The sequence below is a fragment of the Wyeomyia smithii genome, chromosome 3 (genome assembly GCF_029784165.1).
Source record: "Wyeomyia smithii strain HCP4-BCI-WySm-NY-G18 chromosome 3, ASM2978416v1, whole genome shotgun sequence".
Taxonomy (NCBI): Eukaryota; Metazoa; Arthropoda; class Insecta; order Diptera; family Culicidae; genus Wyeomyia; species Wyeomyia smithii.
Window position 1 is genome coordinate 38,744,131 of NC_073696.1, and position 20,908 is coordinate 38,765,038.

General features: G+C 40.1%; 1 protein-coding gene across 2 annotated transcripts in view; it reads right to left on the reverse strand.

Moving 5' to 3' along the window:
- Positions 1–20,706, reverse strand: part of LOC129727715 (insulin-like growth factor-binding protein complex acid labile subunit) — a 472,653-nt gene extending 451,947 nt beyond the window's left edge. For both annotated transcript variants that reach the window (XM_055685798.1, XM_055685799.1), the window contains exon 1: positions 19,280–20,706. The gene's annotated coding sequence lies outside the window, so the exon portion shown is untranslated. The remainder of the gene's footprint in view (positions 1–19,279) is intronic.
- Between the last annotated feature and the right edge of the window lie 202 nt (positions 20,707–20,908).

The window sequence follows — 20,908 nt, forward strand, 5'->3', positions numbered from 1 at the left end:
TTGGATTATGAGAAATTATTTAGTTTTGTTTAGTTTAGTTTATTTGATACATGACGTAAGACAAGTTTTTTTTGTGTCATTAACGGAATAAGAACGAATATAATAATTTCCAGCGTTACAATTATTCTAGGACTATAGTCTAACTTATTAGCGACTAAAATGAATTAGAGCAGCTCTTTTATACATTACTTCCGAAGTTATTTGCTTTAACTCTCTAGGTTGTGCATTCCAATGCACCACACCTCTCACGAATAATGTATTACTGTACAACGAAGTCCGATGAGTTGGAACTATGAAATTCCGCGTGCGAGATCCTTGCAAAGCTGTTAATTTGTCGTAGAGATACGATGGACACTGACGTTGAATTAGCCTCTGAAGGTAGATGCACTCCCTCAACGTGTAGAATTTACGAAAGGGACATCCGAGTAAATATTTCTGAAGATGACGGACTGAGGTGAAACGATTTACATTGTACACGTAGCGAGCACAATCGTTTAAAGCAACTTCTAGTTTTGACAACAAAGCTGTATGCATACTCAGATGAATAACATCCCCAAGGATGAAGTGAGGAAGTATAAGCGTTTTGAGCAACTTCAGTTTACCGCACTGGTGGGACACTGTTTTGTCCCAGTGAAGATTACTTTGGAAAAAGATGCCCAAATTGTTCGCATGATCGGTAAACTGAATTTGATTGCCTTCTAAATAGATCTGCAATTCCGCTGAAACTAAACGACGGTTGGTTCCGAACAACATTGCTTTCGTCTTCGTGTGATTCAAACTAAGTGAATTTCTTGAAGCCCACCATGCAACACGTTGTAGATCTTCGTTGAGCAGTGCCGCAGCTGTGGTGGGATCAGGATGGATAGAATACAATTGAACATCATCGGCAAACATCTGGATACGACAATGTCTAAGCACACCTGGAAGATCATCAATGTAGAGTGAGAAGAACAGGGGGCCGAGTACAGATCCTTGTGGGACTCCAGAAGTAACAGCTATAGCGTCTGACAAAATATAGTATCGAAAGCTTTGCTCAAATCTAACAGCAACATTACAGCCACACTTTTTCTGTCCACTGCAGCAGAAATATCATCGAACACTCTCGATAATGCTGACTTAACTCCTTGTCCTTGTCGAAAACCTGCTTGATGATCGGAAATTAGGTGTCCAGAAGATAGAAATGCGTTGATTTGCCTTTTTAATATTTTTTCAAATACTTTAGATAGGACACAAAGTAAGCTTATTGGACGAAGATTTTCAATCGATTTAATATGTTTCTTTTTACGTAGCGGAATGATTTTTGCGCGTTTTCAAGCTTTATAGAAAACCGACGTTTCAATTATTCTGTTGTACAGATGCACAATTTGATCGAGCACAATGGGGAAAACAATTTTTAGAAAATTTTTGGAGAAGTTGTCCGATCCGGTAGCATTCGACTTTATTTCGTAGAAAGCATTAACCACTTCGTGAACGCTTATCGGTTGAAATCGAAAATCACCTTCGTAGTGTGAATTTTCAAAACTATTTTGTCCGTCGTTTGTAAAGTGGCTTGCAAAACTGGCGTTGATCACAGGCTAGTCGGTGATTCATCAGAAACAAACGTTGCGCTAAGATGATCGACTTTAGCTTGGCGAATAAGTGTATTTGCTCTATTTCTTAGCTGTTTATGTATTGCCCTTTTCCGATCTCTCCACTCCAAGGATGCAACTTTCCAAACACCATATGCCATATCCCTCTCCACTATGGCTTTGCGGATTGCCTCATTGAACCATGAATTGTACTGCTTGCGACGGTGAACTGTTCGTAGTGGAATACAAGAATCATGGACAGATGTTAAATTTCTATTGAAAAATTCCACGAGTTGATTGATGTCAGTCAACGAATAGAAAATTTCCCAGGGGATATTCATGATACTCCTGCGTAGTTCATCACTATTAAAATTCACGTAATCGCGGTAGGTGGTACTGTTGGATCGATTTGTTGAGTGGATGTCCATGCTAAATGAACTAAATACCAGATCATGTTTTGATAAGCCAGGAACACCAACTTGATGGAAACCAGTGCAAACATCCGGGCGATTGGTAATTATTAGGTCGAGCTGTGAGCAACCGTTTTCATGGAAGTACGTAGGTTCAGATCCTATGACTTCCAACGAATATGTAGCAAGGACATCTCTTAAGAGTTCTCTTCTTGAACTTCTTCGTATCCAGTCAGTGTTATAGTCTCCAACAAGTACGCAATGTGCATACGATGAAAAAACCGCGGCTAACTCGCTGCCCAGAAAACCAGCTACATCACATTCAGGTGGACTGTACACAGTCGCTAACAATAATGGCATGTTATTAATAATCAGCTCAACAGCCAAACATTCAGTTTTGAATTGTGAGGTAGCACTAACTGCTGATGTATATATTGTTTTGCAAGGAATACCTTCACGAACGTAGACAATAATTCCCCCGCCTCTTTTGTACACACGATCGTTTCGTATAACACGGTAGCCAGGTATAAGGACTGCTTGATCAGAAATCGAATCACTGAGCCATGTTTCAGTAAAGCAAGCAACAGAAATTTTGGAGTTAACGAGTAGGAGTTCAATTCTCTCAAACTTGCAGAAACGTCGGGCGCATAGGCTCTGGACGTTAGCATGGCACAGGTTAAATTTATCGTCATTAAGAATCGTGTCCATTACTATTCTTGGTATGGTGTGTTGTGAGAGTGTAGTGTTACCCGTGATCGACATCAGGTTTTATAAGGGAAGCAATGTATATATATGAGCTGCTTAACGCTATTTTTAATCCTAGTTATAAACATTTTAAATACAATTTTCAGGTATACAAATACATAAATCATTACACAAACAAACAGTTAAAAAGCATACATTACATCGATGACAGTTGCTCAACAGAAATAACAGGAATAAAAGGTCCATCAGCTGAAGTCTTCACATGCACCGTGCCTAGTTTCGTCGAAACGGCAGCCAGTTTGTTATCACGACGTTGTTTCAACGCAGCGCGCTTGATTGTCCTTGCTTTCACAGTAAGATTTTCGTTGATTTATATTCGACGCTCAGATGATAAACCGATATGTGATAACCTCAGGTCACGTTTCGCCAGGTACAGTGAATAGAACTCGTCTCTTTAACATGTCGTAGTAAATTGTAATAAAGTGAAACATCTATCACCATCGGAGAGCCTGCCGGAGTGTAACCGTTTACAGTGGATGTGTGAAACTTTCAGCTCATCGAATCCAATCGCCTTGGCAATACAATGTATGTAATTTTGCAGGTTTTCATTTGGTAGATACGGTATACCATCGGCAATCATCGGCATTTCAATAGTATTGCAGTGAACTGACAAACTTATTTGCTGATCTAGAATGAAATCTGCATCACTGTTATCTTTATTGTTTCTGGGCGTTCGATTATGTCAAAAATTCATAAATTGTTTCTATCCTAGACAGCTTAAAAAATGGTTTGGAGTCGAAAAAAAATAACCCAGACTCCAGTGATGACATTCAATATATTTGTGAAAACCACGTCGAGGTTTGATTCAATGTGTTTGGTTCATCCTCTGGAAAACTATCTTTCAAATTAAATTTTAAACGTTTTATGGTTTACTGACAAAAAAGTTTATGTGTAGTAATAGTTAGTATAACAAAGGTTTCTGCACTGCTAGGTGGATTAATTCAGGTTTTTTTGTGAAAAGTTCATGGATTATTGTGTATGGTATTTGTACGTTTGGTGTGTGTTATATACGTTTGTGCACTCAAGCACATACCCTTTAACTTTTTTCAATTTTTTTTGACGTAGAAGTTTCGTTTTCCATCAAAATTCTGTGATAGGACTGCAAATTGAATTACAGAAATCATAAAAATTCAAATGCTTATAACTTAGTCAGTTTTTGAAAGATTCCCTTCATTCTTAATGCTAACGATTGTACTATTCAAAAAAGTAGAACCTTGTTTCGAACGCAGATTAAAACCTGAAAACAAGGCTAAATACCATCCATGTGGCTTTTTCCGGAACCGGGATTAACTACAAAAGCCGTAAATCGACTACAGACACCATTTTGGATTCCAAGATGGTATCTTTCGGTTTCTATAAAACAACTTTATATGGCCAAAATAATGTCCAGAGACGGGCAATCAACCTCAGACGCCATTTTTAAATTTAGGATGGTGACTTCCGATTCCCAGAGAACATCCAAAGAAGGCCAAATGTAACCCAACATGGACATACCGTTATGATGAAAGTGTTCATATTTCAAGGCTATCCACGAATCGAGCCATTTTTCAATGTCTTCATATGAGCAAAACAAATGTTTTTTTTTCAATGTCTTTACTACATTTACTCCTTAAATTAAAATTAAAAAAAAAAATGTCTTTATATATATATGCAAATGGTGAGCTGACAACCTGGAAGGAGCGACCGACTTAGCTCCGGTCCTCACAAGTTCGATGAAAATCTCACAATCTCTATCTCACACCTCCACGAGTCACATGATCACAATAGACTGTCAGCTGAAACATGGACACCTACCAGCTGTGTCTGGGCAATGTTGTCAATCCGGCAATAGCTTAGTGAGAAGGTGCGACGCGATCATTGGCTCGCTAACCATACTCCGGCGGTAGAGGAAATGCTTCGCCAACCTGAGCGTCTGTTCACCAAGATGGTGCAGCTCAAAACAGCGTCTGTTCTCCATGTTAAGGGCGGCTGGTCGACGTCCTGGTGTCAACGTGGGACTCTAAACAGTGTTGACACGATGGTCCTCCGGCTAAACAGGAGGTTGGTGCAGGCCTTACAAGCCAGCGGTAAAATCATCAGTACAGGAAGCAAACAATGTAAATTCGGACCGGAACAATCGGCATAGACCCAGCAACGAAAACGGACTAACGGTTGAAAACTCGGATCATGGAACTGCAAGTCTCTTAAATTTTTGGGGAGTGCCTGCATTCTTTCCGACTTATTGGGGGTCCGTAAGTTCGACATTGTAGCGTTTCAGGAGGTATGCTGGAAGGGAGTATCGGTACATACGTACAAAGATGGGTATACCATCTACCAGAGCTGCGGAAACATACACGAGCTGGACACAGCTTTTATTGTGATGGGTGAAATGCAGAAGCGCGTGATGTGCAAGTTGAGGATTAGAGGCCGTTTCTTTAACGTGAGCATAATTAACGTGCATAGGAAGTAACGACGACGATAAGAACGCCTTTTACGCACAGCTGGAGCGTGCATATGATAGCTGCCCAAAACATGACGTCAAAATCGTTATCGGAGATCTTAACGCTCAGGTAGGCCAGGACCGGTTATAGGAGAGTTCAGTGCTCACCGGCTAACGAACGAAAACGGCCTTCTACTAATTGACTTCGCAGCCTCCAAGAACATGGCCATACGTACTACGTATTACGTAGTACCTACTTTCAGCATACCCTACCATATTGATACACCTGGAGATCACCACAACAGACCGAATCACAAATCGATCACGTTTTGATTGATGATAGGCACTTCTCAGATATTATCGACGTCCGAATCTACCGTGGCGCATAGGGTTCGTCGAGAGAAATCGACGTACGGCTGGTTCGACGAGGGTGTCAGACGATTATTCTAGATGAGAAGCATGCAGCGCGGGCATTGATGCTGCAACAAGGGACCCGTCAAAACGGGATGCGATATAAACTTAAGCGAAGACAGCAGACCCATTTGTTCCGGGACAAAAAGCGCCGCCTGGAAGAGATGGAGTGTGAGCAAATGGAGCAGCTGTATCGTTCGGAAGAAACACGTAAATTCTACAAGAAACTGAACGCATCCCGCGCCGGCTTCATGCCGCGAGCCGAAACGTATCGTCGTGATAAGGATGGAAAAATCTTGACGGATGAACGTGAGGTGATCGACAAGTGGAAGCAGCACAACAATGAACACCTGAATGGTGCATAGACAGAGGACCAAGACGGCAGGAGGAACGACTTCGTCGACCCCTATGGTAGGTGAAGTTAAGGATGCCATCAAGCAGCTCAAGAACAACAAATCAGCTGGAAAAGATGGCATCGCAGCGGAGCTTATCAAACTGGGCTCGGATAGGTTGGCTTCCTGTCTGCACCTGCTGATCTGGGATACAAAACAGCGCACAGTGGCAGGTCTCTATATAAAAGTCGGAAAAAAACCTAAAAGTCTTTTTTATATGATTAGAAATTACATATTATTACATATTTGTGGCGGTCAAATCAGTTCTGATGTCACAAAATGATGAAAATATCTATTTACGCACCTAAAGTGCCGTTGTACCTTTCTCATGATCAGATTTTTTTTTGCTTCAACCTTGCTTCAAATTTTGATAGGAGAACCATTCTTATATTCATTTCAACACCTATATTCATCTCATTGCTCTTTTTTGATCATTTATTGTAAAATTTTACTTTTTTTTAAGTAGAAGAGCAAAATCATTTCAAATCGCCTGGAAATACGCGAAAATTTAATCGACCATTTTTGATTTGAATGAAACTTTGCACACGTATTTGGCTTAGCAAACTGAGCATTTTTCACAGGTGAAAAGATATTTTACACCCATGAGTTACATTCTAAAAGGGCTTATGCCTTCTGGCATAGGTTTTATTCGAAGCATTGTAGCCCAGAAACCGTTGGTTGTATAGAAAAACTGTCTGAGAATGAGTTGTAGGGAATTAAATGCATCATAAAATAATATACATTGTACAAAAAAAATTTTTTTTTGACCAAAAAAAAATTGAAAATAAACATAAAATTTCATTTAAAAAAAACAGTTGAATTTTTTTTTTTAATTTTTATTTTAAAAAAACTTGACGTTAATATGCAACTTTCAAAAGAAAGTTCAGGATGGAGAAATGAAAAATATTTTTTTTATGGTAGATTAATTTTTTTATAAAAATTCCAATTTAAACATTTTTCAAAATATTTGTATTCTGATGATTTAAAGAAATGCAGAGAGTCATTTTGAATCAAAAAGGCCTTGGCAGTAAACATTCTAAAGGCATCGGTTTTCGACTTATTTTAAATTTAAGCTCGAAAAATTATTAGTATTTCGGAAAATACACGTTTTTCTTAATTTGTCCATGATTCTCCAGCAAAAACCATACGTTCATTGGAATGCGTGATCAAAACTATACAATTCATTCTTTGACATCAAAACGACTAGGCGAACGGTTCTCAAGAAAAGAGTTAAATGTTCTAAGTGATATAAATATATATAAAAATCAAATATTTATTTTCGAGTTTTATTATCTTAGGAACATTTTTTTTATGACATAGATACTTTACAGAACTAGTTTCATCTTATATTTTATATACATCATAAGCAAATGATTCGTCATCTTTTGAAAACAGCTTCGTTTGTATCTTATTTTCTGAAATCGGAACGAAAGAGTAATACTTTTGTCTGGCAGCTATTATTATAGATTTTTTGAAAATATTGCTCCATTCTGTTACTTCTTGTTCATATTCTTCATATGATACCCAACTAACTGACAATTGCATCGCATGGGCCTTTACCATGAGAAGTCGCAAAAAAATGCCACTCTGCATCGACGTTATATTTTGTTTTGAGTTTTTTCTGTTTTTATATTGCGAGGCAGCTCTATCAGACATAAATATCGCTTTTTTCAACTCTATTGTTGTTTTCAAAAAACTCATTAATTTGGCAATGAACACCTGAACCGCAACAGTATCATGATGGAGTACTTCCGATATTATGATGAAGCTGATATTCTTAAGTGTTCCAGATTCTGAATAGTAAACAACGAAGGGATGAATGGTGGCTTGACTATCATTCCAATAACTACACGAATCACAAATTGATAAAGACGTATTAAAATGAGCTTGACTGTTCAATATTTTTAATTTTGCAATAACGTTTTCGTTTAATTTGCGTATGTTTGATGAGCACCGATGATCAGGAAAGGGTTTACAGCATTCGGGCTTGGTGTATTCCATTTTCACTTTATTCATCTTCACAAAATGCAAACTGTTACTAACGCATCTGGAGTAGTGCAATCGTATTTATATACGAAAACAGGTATTATATTATTATATTATATTAAATATTATACAAGTAGGTAGTGTTGCACGACAAACATATTTTTTTATAAAACATTCGGCAAGGGGGAACGTGTAGGTAGGCTAAGGTTTAGCGCTTGAGTTATTTATCCAATCGTTTTGTTGTCAAAGAATGAATTGTATATTTTTGATCAAGCATTCCAATGAATGTATGGTTTTTGCTGGAGAACCATGGACCAATTAAGAAAAACGTGTATTTTCCGAAATACTAATATTTTTTCGAGCTTAAATTTAAAATAACTCGAAAACCGATGCCTTCAGAATATTTACTACCAAGGGCTTTTTGATTCAAAATGACTCTCTGCATCTATTAAAATCATCAGAATACAAATATTTTAAAAAATGTTTAAATTAGTATTTTATAAAAAATTAATCTATCATAAAAAAATTATTTCTTCATTTCTCCATCCTGGACTTTTTTTTTAAAGTTGCGTATCAACGTCAAGTTTTTGAAGTAGAATACTTCTCTCAGGAAGTTCGGCTACATAGGGATGTGAAATGAAAATCTAAAACCGAAAAAAGTGAAAAATATGTCCAATTTCAAATGCTAATAAATCGGTTAGTATTCGATGAATTTCCTTCGTTCTTGCAGCAATAGATTGGAAAATCTTCTAAGATTCTTCCCAAAATAATATAATTGTAATTCTATCATTCACACTATTGTACTAATGAAAATAGTCAAGCCTTGTCAAAACGAAAAATTCGACCTCTGATTGGTCGTTATATGATTGCTTCCCAAGCACGGTCGACAGGATCATATACCTTGCAATTGAAAACATGCTATTTGGCCTATATAAAAGCGTGTTTCAGCCGGAGCCGCTCATAATAGTTCTAGACAGCGACAACAGCAGTCGTCCTTCCTTAGCAGCAGCACTAGCCCTGTGGCTGCTCATCACGTCTCAGGAGTAGCGCGGTTTTTCTCAGCGTGTGTCGCCAGACAGCCATTATTCCCCCCGTGTTGGGGCAGCATGAAGATTGCCATCAGGAAATCCAATTTCGGAAATCAAAATGACTTTTTCAAGGCAAATAAACTAGTCATTGAAAGTAAATCATTTTTGTCAACGCAAGCAAGCATTCTGTGTTCCATCCTAGCAATTTAAATTTGTCGCACCCGTCTAATTTACTGAATGGGAAATAGCTTCCACAGAGCATGTTGTTCGTGTATCTTAATTTCCCCAATGTTAGGGCAGCTCAAAGGTTGTAATTAGCAACCGATTTTGAACCGCAACATTTTGAACCGCAAGGCAAATAAAAAAATAATTGAAGGTTAACAATTTTCTGGCATCAACACAAGCAGACATTCTGTGCGGGATGCAATCAAATTCTGTTGTAGTTGTCTAATTTTCACTTTATTTAGTAAACCCCCCACTGTAGGGGCAGCGCAAAGGCTGCGATCAGCATAACCGACATTGAATAATAAACTGCCCTGTTAGAACGCATTCACAAAAGCAGTTAGTTCGACTATGCAGAGCTAATATGAAGTCGATTCAATCAATCAGCATAAACAGAATTTCGTCGTCTCCCAGCTGCCAAGTTGCAACATGATGCAACACGCAACAGCGAGCAAACGAAATCACTTGATGTTACAAACCGCAATAAGATACGGGTTAAAACCGTTGCGTGTGTGAGAGCACCATCGGTGTTTATTCGCTGGATACAAAAATCAAATGCGAATTGTGGAATAATTCGTCTAAAGAACATAAGGAAATGGTAAACCTGAACTGAAAGGCGTGGCCTATTACGTAGCACCCTTCGGCTATAAAAGAGTGTTTCTGGGAAAACTAGCTACATTCATTAGTCGGAAGGTGAACTGGATGGACCGTCCACAACGTTGACAGCAGTAGCAGCAGATATCGGCACTCAGCAGGAACAGACCATAGCAGCGGGTCGCGCCTGTGGCTGCCTTCAACTTAAACAAATCACCACGTCATTACGGTCACCACGTCTCAGGCCTCTGCCAGGCTGAACGCCAACGCGAGCGATCGGGCGAGATTTTTGCGGTACATCAGCCGGCACTTTCTCTAATGGAAAAGTAGGATCATTTTGTTTAGAAGAATATTACTGTCGGTAATATTACAGAGATGCGATTGCATTATATCCGATATGGAATTGAACAATTGTTCTTTTGAGGACAAATAAAACCCTTAATTTGAAGAGTTAATAGCTTTGGGTACCAGTAGCAGTATGGTAACAGCCTCAGCGGTAGGTGCAGCCGGTACTTCCCTAAGGCCGATGTAATAAGGAAGTAAATGGAAGCGGCACGGCGAAACAGTTCGGGTGTTCTTAGACGCGCGTCATTTTTCGTACGATAGCGGTGGTATTAGCGGTAGATGCATTTGACTTACTCCAATAAAGCCGTGTCTAATTTTCAATGTGAAAACACCTTTCTATAGTGTTGGCCGTGCGCATTAGGCCTCTGCCAGGCTAAACGCGATAAGCGGCGCGAACCGATACGCCGGCCGTAGGTTAACTTACAGCCGTAAGTAGAGCTGTGTAAAAGTATTCTACTTCAACCTTGCGGTCGTGGCCTTGCACACAACCCTCCTGTGATTTTTTAAAATAAAAATTGAAAAAATATTCAACTCTTTTTTTTAAATTGAAATTTAATGTTTATTTTTAATTTATTTTGGTCAAAAAAATTTTTTTGTACAGTGTATATTTTTTTTATGATGCATTTTTAATTCCCTACAACTCATTCTCAGACAGTTTTTCTATACAACCAACGGTTTCTGGGCTACAATGCTTCGAATAAAAACTATGCCAAAAGGCATACGCCCTTTTAGAATGTAACTCATGGGTGTAAAAAATCTCTCCATCTGTTGAAAATGCTCAGTTTGCTAAGCCAAATACGTGTGCAAAGTTTCATTCAAATCAAAAATGTTCGATATTCGACCATAGGTTATTCGGCGCGATCTTGCTCGAAAGTAGTTTTATTTTACCACTTGATCCAGTCGAGTAGTCGAAGAGTGAGAAGCACAACAAAACTTAAATAAACCTAAAACTATCTTACTGACTATAAAGTGAGCTAATCGTTGCAATTGAGGATTGCAACGATTTTTGTCGGAATTTGTTGATAATTTGGCTTCACATGTTTTCTAATGTTTCTACATTAGTGAGCCTACGTAGCTCGTTCGTGCTAAACCAGGGAGGACGCTTCAAAATCACTTTCAAAAGTTTATTCTGAATCCTTTAAAGTGTCTTCTTCCTGGTTGTATAACAACTTGTCCAGATGGGAACTGCATATAACATTGCTGGCCTAAAAATTTATTTGTAAATTAACAGTTTATTCTTGAGACAAAGTCTAGAATTCCTGTTGATAAGAGGATATAAACATTTGATATACTTATTGCACTTTGACTGGATATTTTCAATGTGCTCCTTGAAAGTAAGATTCTTATCATAAATTAGCCCTAAGTATTTAACTTGATCAGACCAATTTAAGACCACAACGTTCATCTTAATAACGTGGTTATGGGTGGGTTTGAGAAATGAAACTCTTGGCTTATGAGGAAAAATAATTAACTGTGTTTTAGAAGCATTAGGGGAAATCTTCCATTCCATGCAAGTTAGAAGAAAATATATCTAAACTTTTTTGTAGCCGACTGCATATAACACGAAGGCTTTTTCCTTTTGCGGAAATGCTTGTATCGTCACAAAACAGAGATTTCTCACAACCTGGTGGTAAATCAGGAAGATCAGAAGTAAAAATGTTATATAAGATTGGATCCAAAATACTCCCCTGAGGCACACCAGCTCTAACAGGCAATCTATTAGATTTACCATTTAGATAGTTAACCTGAAGAGTGCGGTCAGTTAAATAACTTTGTATCATTTTTGTAAGGTAAAGCGGAAAACTGAAATTTGACATTTTAGCTATTAAACCTTTATGCCAAACACTGTCGAATGCCTTTTCTATATCTAGTAGAGCTGCTCCAGTCGAATAGCCTTCAAATTTATTAGTTAGAATCATATTTGTTACTCTAAGTAACTGATGAGTAGTGGAATGCCCATGGCGAAAACCAAACTGCTCATTTGCAAAAATTGAGTTCTCATTAATATGTGTTATCATTCTATTAAGAATTATTCTTTCAAAAAGTTTGCTAATAGAGGAAAGTAAACAAATTGATCGATAACTTGATGCCTCAGCTGGATTCTTTTCGGGTTTGGGTATCGAACGTCTTCGCCAGTGGATTTCTTCGGCAGTTTTTCTGCAGTAATCTTATGCAAATGGGGGCCGAAGAAAACCACTGACGAAGTCGTTCGATACCCTACTTCCCAGTCAATCATGTTGTTTAAATATACGAAACTGAACATTTTACAACTGACCACCATACGTCTCCATAATTTTATTTTCAAAATATCTCCCTATGAGCAACTATGTGCAAAACGGGACCCAAAAGTCTGAAAAGAACAATAAATTTTCCATTAATTGTTGGCTATCCGATCGTTCCGAACTGTTTCACAAGATTGTACAGTAAAAATGAAATTAGAAGTACATGTTTTTGGCTTCCTTGCAATATGTTTCACCTCGATTGAGAAATTGGTTATATTTTTGGAAAGTCTTGAAAATCAACCAAAATTAACATAAATATCCCTTCAAAATTAAACTTGTTGAATCAAAATCGAATCAAAACTGCGGTAGTTACAGGTATTTGAAGTTGAGCTAAAAATTTTGATTTCAAACATAGAAATCATCGAAATTGTCTGATATAGCAACATTCAAAGTGCGATTAAAAATTAATATTTCAACCGATTGTCATGAAACTTTGGGAAAAGGTCATTTACACAAATGCAAAACATCAAAAATATTGACATGGAAAATCGAGGTTTTTTTCAGCCTCCGACCACTGCACAGTGGTCCAATAAGGCAAAAAGTGGAACTTAATTGCATCGCGCCTTTCATCTTTATCCCAGCTTAATAAAATCTTTGGAACTATTGTTTGTGTGAATGCATAATCGCAAATTGTCAAAAAGTATGAAAAGTTTACTAAACTAAAAATAAAAAAATAACTTTTTTGTGTTGAGAGATAGAAGAATAGTTTATTCAGCAAAGTTGTAGAGAATTCAAAAATATGAAACTATGTTGAACAAATGAAAATCCTACCTTCTTTCGGTACAAAGTTATAAAGTATATTACATGGAACTTACCTTAAAGTTAATTTTTTGTACTTAACTTTTGTTAGTTGCATTTTACGCGAAAGTATTGTTCGGAGGAATTGTTAGGACACACAAAACACACATTTTTGCCAAAGGTCATATATCTCCAGGACTATTCCTTACAAAGTTATATCATATTTTAGCTTATTTTTTCAATAACTTCAACAACGTATAGGTTAAAAAGGGGCAAATGGAATCATGATGCCAATACTTTTCCTTGAAGTTCAATTGAAGTACTATAAACTCCTTTAGGTTCCATTTGTCTCAATCCACCCATATTAGAGTGCGGCGAGCATATGTTACAGTAGGTTTTCATATATCAAATATACTAACTTTTTTGTGTTAAAAGATAGAGGAATAGTTTATTCGGCAAAGTTTTAGAACGTGCAAAAAAATGAAATTTTGCTGAACAAATAAAATTTCTATCTTCATTAGGTACAGAGTTACAGAGTATATTCTATGAAAGTTACTTAAAAGTTAGTTTTTTGCAATTAACTTTTGTTAGTTACATTTTACTAGGAAACATTGTTTGAAAGAAGCAATTGGGCATACAAAACACACGTTTTTGTTAAAAACCACACATCTCCAGGGCTTTTCCTTACAAAGTTATAGCACATTTCAGCATATTTTTTCGATAACTTTAACAACGTATAGAATAAAGATTAAGTGGATTGGGACAGATGGAACTTAATACAGTTATGAGAACTTAAGCTAAACTTCGAGAAAAAGTTTTAACATCATGATTCTACTTGCCCCTTTTTACTTGATACGTTCCTAAATTATTTGAAAACAATAAGCTTAAACATGCTATAACTTTTTAAGGAAAAGTCCTGGAGATGTGTGGCCTTCAACAAAAACGTGTGTTTTGTATGCTCAAATGCTTCTTTAGAACAACATTTTCTTGTAAAATGTAACTAACGAAAGTTAAGTGCAAAAAAATAACTTTTAAGTAACTTTTACAGAAAATACACTGTAACTGAAGATAGGTATTTTGTTTGTTTAGCAAAGTTTCATATTTTTGCACGTTCTAATACTTTGCCGAATAAATCATTCCTCTATCTCTTAACACAAAAAAAGTTAGTATTTTTGATATATGAAAACCTACCTTACACTACCAAACAGTCCCAAGCCGTGGTGTGGCCTTTGCTGTACGTAAGAGTCGTCTCCATTCCACTCGGTCCATGGCTGCAGTTCGCCAGCTCTGCAGTCTGCGTAGGGTCCGCAGGTCGTCTTCCACCTGATCGATCCACCTTGCCCGCTGTGCACCTCTCCGTCTTGTTCCTGACGGATTGGTTTCAAGTACCATCTTTACCGGGCTGTCGTCTGACATCCTTACAACATGCCCAGCCCACCGCAGCCTACCTATCTTAGCGATGTGGACGATAGATGGCTCCCCAAGCAGCTCCTGCAGTTTGTGGTTCATTCGCCTTCTCCACACTCCGTTTTCCATCTGCAGTCCACCGAAGATGGTACGCAACACCTTCCGCTCGAAGACCGCAAGGGTGCGTTGGTCCTCCCCAAGCACAGTCCATGTCTCATGCCCGTAGAGGACTTCCGGTCTGATCAGCGTCTTGTAGATGGTTAACTTGGTGCGACGGCGAATTCTACTCGATCGAAGCGTCCTTCGGAGACTAAAGTATGCACGATTTCCTGCCATAATGCGCCGTTGAATTTCTCTGCTGGTATCGTTGTCGGCAGTTACCAATGAGCCCAGGTACACGAACTCATCGACCACCTCGATTTCATCACTACCAATTTTAACTCGAGGTGGGAGGTTACTGATACTGTTACTGTCTTCACGTGAACCCCTTCCTTTCATGTACTTACGTCTTCGATGCATTGCTGACCAGTCCAATCTTTTTGGCTTCAGCCTTTAATCCGATGTACGTATCCGCCATCTTCACAAAGGTCCGAGCCACAATGTCGATATCGTCGGCGAAACCAAACAGTTGAACCGACTTTTGGAAAATCGTGCCACTCGTGTTAATCCCCGCTTTTCTAATGACACCTTCCAGGGCAATGTTGAACAGTAGGCACGAGAGACCATCACCTTGCCTCAGCCCTCTCCGGGTTTCGAAAAGGCTCGAGAGTGCCCCCGAAACACGAACTACACACATCACTCGATCCATCGTCGCTTTGACCAACCGCGTCAGTTTGTCCGGAAAACCATAGTCGTGCATAATTTGCCATAGCTTGTCCCGATCGATTGTGTCGTACGCCGATTTGAAATCGATGAACAAATGATGTGTGGGCACGTTATATTCGCGGCATTTCTGCATAACCTGCCGAACCGCGAATATCTGATCCGTGGTGGCGCGGGCACCAATAAATCCCGCCTGGTAATGCCCCAGAACTGATTCGCAAATGGCGATAGTCGACGGCAAAGTATTTGGGAGAGTACCTTGTAGACGGCGTTCAACAGAGTGATTGCCCGATAATTGCAGCACTCCAGTTTGTCGCCCTTTTTGTAGATGGGACACACAATACCCTCCATCCACTCCTCCGGTACTTGTTCTTCCTCCCAAACCTTGACAATGACCCAGTGCACGGCTCTAGCCAGTGTTTCTCCACCGTATTTCAATAGCTCACTGGGAAGTTGGTCCACTCCAGCAGCTCTGTTGTTTTTCAGCCGACCAATCTCCTCCTCCACCTCCAGAAGATCGGGGGCTGGAATTCTGATGTCTTCTGCTCGTGCACCAAGATCAGTTGCCATACCGTCCTCGCGCTCTACTGCATCGCCGTTTAGATGCTCGTCGAAGTGCTGCCTCCACTTTTCGATCACCTCACACTCGTCAGTAAGGAGGTTGCCGTCCAAGCTCCTGCACATATCGGCTTGCGGCACGAAGCCTTTACGGGAGCTGTTCAGATTCTCGTAGAACTTCCGAGTGTCGTTAGCTTGGTACAGCTCTTCCATTGCTACGCGATCTCGGTCCTCTTGCTGGCGCTTCTTCCTTCGGAGGACTGAGTTTTGGCTGTTCCGTGCCTGTCGGTATCGTTCCACGTTCGCTCTCGTACGTTGTTGCAGCATTCTCGCCCGTGCTGCATTCTTCTCCTCGACTAACCGTTTGCATTCGCCGTCAAACCAGTCATTTCTATGATTCGAGGCCCTTGTACCTAGTAGCGCTGCAGCAGTGCTACCTATGGCGGATCGGATGCTTCTCCAGCCATCTTCAAGGGTAGCTGCGCCAAGCTGCTCTTCCGTGGGTAGCACTGCCTCCAGCTGCTGCGCGTATTCCTGTGAAGCCTCGGCGTCCCGCAGTTGCTCAATATTTGGTCGCGGCGTTCGACTTCGGCGGGTGTTATACACCGTCGATAGTTTTGAGAGCATGCACACAGCTACTAGGTAGTGGTCCGAATCTTTATTCGCACTGCGGTAGGTGCGAACGTTGATGATGTCGGAGAAGAACCTGCCGTCGATTAGAACGTGGTCGATTTGGATCTCTGTCTGTTGGTCGGTTGATCTCCAGGTGGATTTGTGGATATCTTTGCGGGGGAAGAAGGTACTTCGGACTACCATACCACGGGAGGCCGCAAAGTTTACGCACCGATGGCCGTTATCATTAGACATGGCATGCAGGCTATCTGGTCCGATTACCGGTCTGTACATTGCCTCCCGGCCTACCTTAGCATTCATGTCCCCAATAACGATTTTCACGTCCCGTCGCGGGCAGCTATCGTAGACCTGCTCCAGCTGCGCGTAGAACGCTTCCTTCTTGTCATCGGGTCTTCCTTCATGTGGGCAGTGCACGTTGATGATGCTGTAGTTGACCGGCCCTTTATCCTCAACTTGCACATCCTTCCGTTGATCGGCTGCCACCCCATCACGCGTTAGCGCATCTTACCCAGTACTATGAAGCCGGTTCCCAGCTCGCTGGTTGTGCCACAGCTCTGGTAGAAAGTAGCCGCCCGGTGCCCGCTTCTCCATACCTTCTGTCCTGTCCAACAAAGTTCCTGCAGCGCTACGACTTCGAAGTTGCGTGGATGTAGCTCGTCATAGATTATTCTGTCGCATCCTGGAAAGCAGAGCGATTTGCAGTTCCATGTCCCAAGTTTCCAATCGTAGCCCTTAATTCGTTGCCTAGGTCTATGCCGATTGTTCCGATCCGTATTATCTCTTACGTTGTTTGTAACATGTTGTTTTCCGGGGCGGCTTGTTGGGCCTTCCCCAACCCCCTGTCTCGCCGGGGGACCATCGTGTCAGCTCTGTTTAGAGTCCCACGCTGCCACCAGGACGTTGATCAGCCGCTCCTAACATGGAGATCAGACGCTGTTTTGAGCCGCACCATCTTGGTGAACAGACGCTCAGGTTTGCGAAGCATTTCCTCTACCGCCGGAATAAGGTTTACGCGCCAATGATCGCGTCGCACCTTCTCACCTAGCTATTGTCGGATGACAACATTGCCCAGGCAACACCAACCAGTTGTATCCATGTTCCAACCGTCAGTCTAGTGTAATCATATGACTCGCGGAGTTGTGAGATAGGAACTTGTGAGGGCCAAGCTATGTTTGACGCTCCTTCCAGGTTGTCAACTCACCATTTGTTGAAAACCTACTACATACTTTTTACATATGCTCGCGGTACTCTAAAATGGGTGGATTGGGACAAATGAAACTTAAAGAAGCTTATAGTACTTTAGTATAACTTCAAGGAAAAGTATTGACATCATGATTCTACTTGCCCTTTTTTAACCTATACGTTCTTGAAGTTATCGAAAAATTAAGCTAAAATATATTATAACTTTGTAAGGAAAACTCTTGAAGATATATGACCTGTGGCGAAAATATGTGTTTCGTGTGCCCTAACGGTTCCTCCGAACATTACTTTCGTGTAAAATGTAACTAACAAAAGTTAAGTACAAAAAACTAACTTTTAAGTAAGTTCCATGTAATATACTTTATAACTTTGTACCGTAAGAAGGTAGGATTTTCATTTGTTCAACAAAGTTTTATATTTTTGAATTCTCTACAATTTTTCTAAATAAACTATCCTTCTATCCCTCAACACAAAAAAGTTATTTCTTTTATTTTTAGTATAGTATACTTTTCATACTTTTTGATAATTTTTGATTATGCGGGTCATTTATACAAACAATTGTTTCGAAGACACTTTTAAGCTAGGATGAAGGTGATAGGCGCTATAGAATTTAGTTCCTTTTATTGCCTTTTTGGACCACTGTGCACTGTGCGCCAGCGCGTTATACGGTTCTTCGTTAACACATAAAGGTCAAGGAAAAGAGTAGGCCGCTTTCGGGACGAAAACGTATCCGTGAGCACTGTTTATCGGATCCTGGGATCCCGGAACGTCGAGCGGAAAACCAGTAGTGACCGTCTGGCAAAGGTAATGATGAAAAAGAGGAATATATCTTTAAAATAACTGTTCGACAACAAGGACGGTACAAGTTTGCGTTAAGCATTATCTCTATCCTCATGGTTGGAAACTCCCACCATTGCTATCAATGAAGTGTGGTGTGTGCCAAAATGTTGCTACAATGATTATAGATGTAAAAGCTAATTAGCCACCACGAACAACAACATCGGTAGTGTTGAATTGTTTTTTATTTGTGGTTATATGAGTAAAATTTATATTCCATTCAAAATATGTTGTGTAAACACTATTCAACCGATATGAATTCTAATCATGCAACCTTTAACATCATCCATAAACTATTTGTTTTGGTGTCGTTTCCCTGATTAGTAAGTGCATTTATACGAAATCCCCATATTACATATTGACTACAGCTTAATTTCGATTCATTGAAGTTTGATTTTTCTAAGATAACACATGAAGCTTCAACACCTGCTTTGAGGGCAGTAACAAAAACTGTACCCCAACGTGTCGATCTCAGATTGAATTTACACATTCGCCACCATAAATTCGTCACATTTATTATGCCACTGACACGCACGAATGAATCATACAAATCAGTTCGAGGCCATTAGATAGGACCCAACATTGATTGCCTCACGTTTTCTGCCCCACATAGCCCAAACATTACCATACAATTATACACATTCGCCACTAGGCATATTTACCTTTTTGTTGTAACAGCTACTGCGACACCGATAAAATTAGTTATTTTTGTGGTCTTACTCCGTAAAAAAATATACGCTTGATTGTAACTCACTAAATCTTCTCCAGTTGTACGCTCCATGTAAAAAAACCTTTTCACCCTTAAGTTTCGTCACGCAGCACTATCAACGTTTCACTCATATAACCTCGATTCAATTGAGCAAAAAATAACCCAGTCATGGGAAGATTAATTGCGTCAGTGTCCCGAAAACAATGGTAAGGTCATTCACGAATTTCACTGTTCACTGCACTGCTCAAGCTCTTCATGAACCATTTAGTAAATTTGGGTCTAACCCGAGTTGACTGCTAATAAGAACTAATTTTTCATCTAGTTCTGCTTCAACTGACAGTGCTTGACTGTGCCAGGAAAAAAACAACGAAGGACAATTTGTGGCATTTTTTGACTTCTTCTCCTCTTCCTTCAAGTCCACCCTTGTTATTATGTGGTTCAATCCTTTTATGCCTTAATAGGCATGACTGCAAACTTTCACAACCCAAATCGTCACGGTACTTTGGGAAGCAGAGTACAGAACCCGTTACTGGCTGACCAACGATTCAACGATCCAAAGAATAACTTTCGCTATTCGTTTTAATAGCGGCACGCAAAGCGACTTCCGAAATCGACACTCCGCTACAAGTTGAGACTTCGTTTGCAGACAGCACTCGAAATGAATCACTACATCGAAGTCAAATAAAAAAATCCGTATCTATTATATCGAGTTTGTTTGTCGTAAAATCAATTACAGACTTTCCAGCACATATTTACTTTTTCGCCGGGGGGAAAACAAAAATAAAAATAATCAATTCGGTTGGAAAACATAAACTTCCCATCGGACTCGAACCGGCGACATCGTTGCAAAAAGGGACAATTTCTAGTACGTTGGGTCCAAACAACATAAACGAATTCCACCACTGCTGACCGCCAGTTCGCAGTTGACTCGATAGCTTTGAAGCCTCCTCTAACATTCCATTCCAATCACATCGTAAATCACACCCGTATGTAGATTCGAATGTCAACCAAAAACTAATCAAGGAAACGTGACAAAAACTATTCTGCCCGTCACAATAGGGCCCGGAGAGTGTTCTTCACTCTATCCGCGAAATGCACTGTGCATCTCTAAACCTACAGCGAGTGCAGATTTATGGCCACTCGTTCACCGACACGCAGCACGCGCAAAACTCGATTTTTATTCCGAAACCTATAGATCACCCGAACGACCCTGCATGAATTTGCAAAATAAAAAACCTTCAGCATGTGGACTACATTACATCCAGCATACGAAGCAAACGCCTTGGATCACGCCGAAATCGAACGGGCGTACTTTACCAGCCCTGGGAAAACAACCGTTCGAGTGCATCTGAACCATTCGTAACGTACCGTACCAAACGAACCAACATCAGATACTGCTAGTAGGCTTGCGGCAGGTCCAGCCTAGTACATCTGCCTCGGCTGTTGGGAGTCTGGCCACCGACCTGCAGCTCGGTTCCTAGTCGGGCTTTCGAGTGAATCACGGTGAATGCTGTGCGATCTCGATGAACTCAAAACCATGTGACCGCCTTGTACACCGGGAAATCTGCGGGGTCCACGCGGA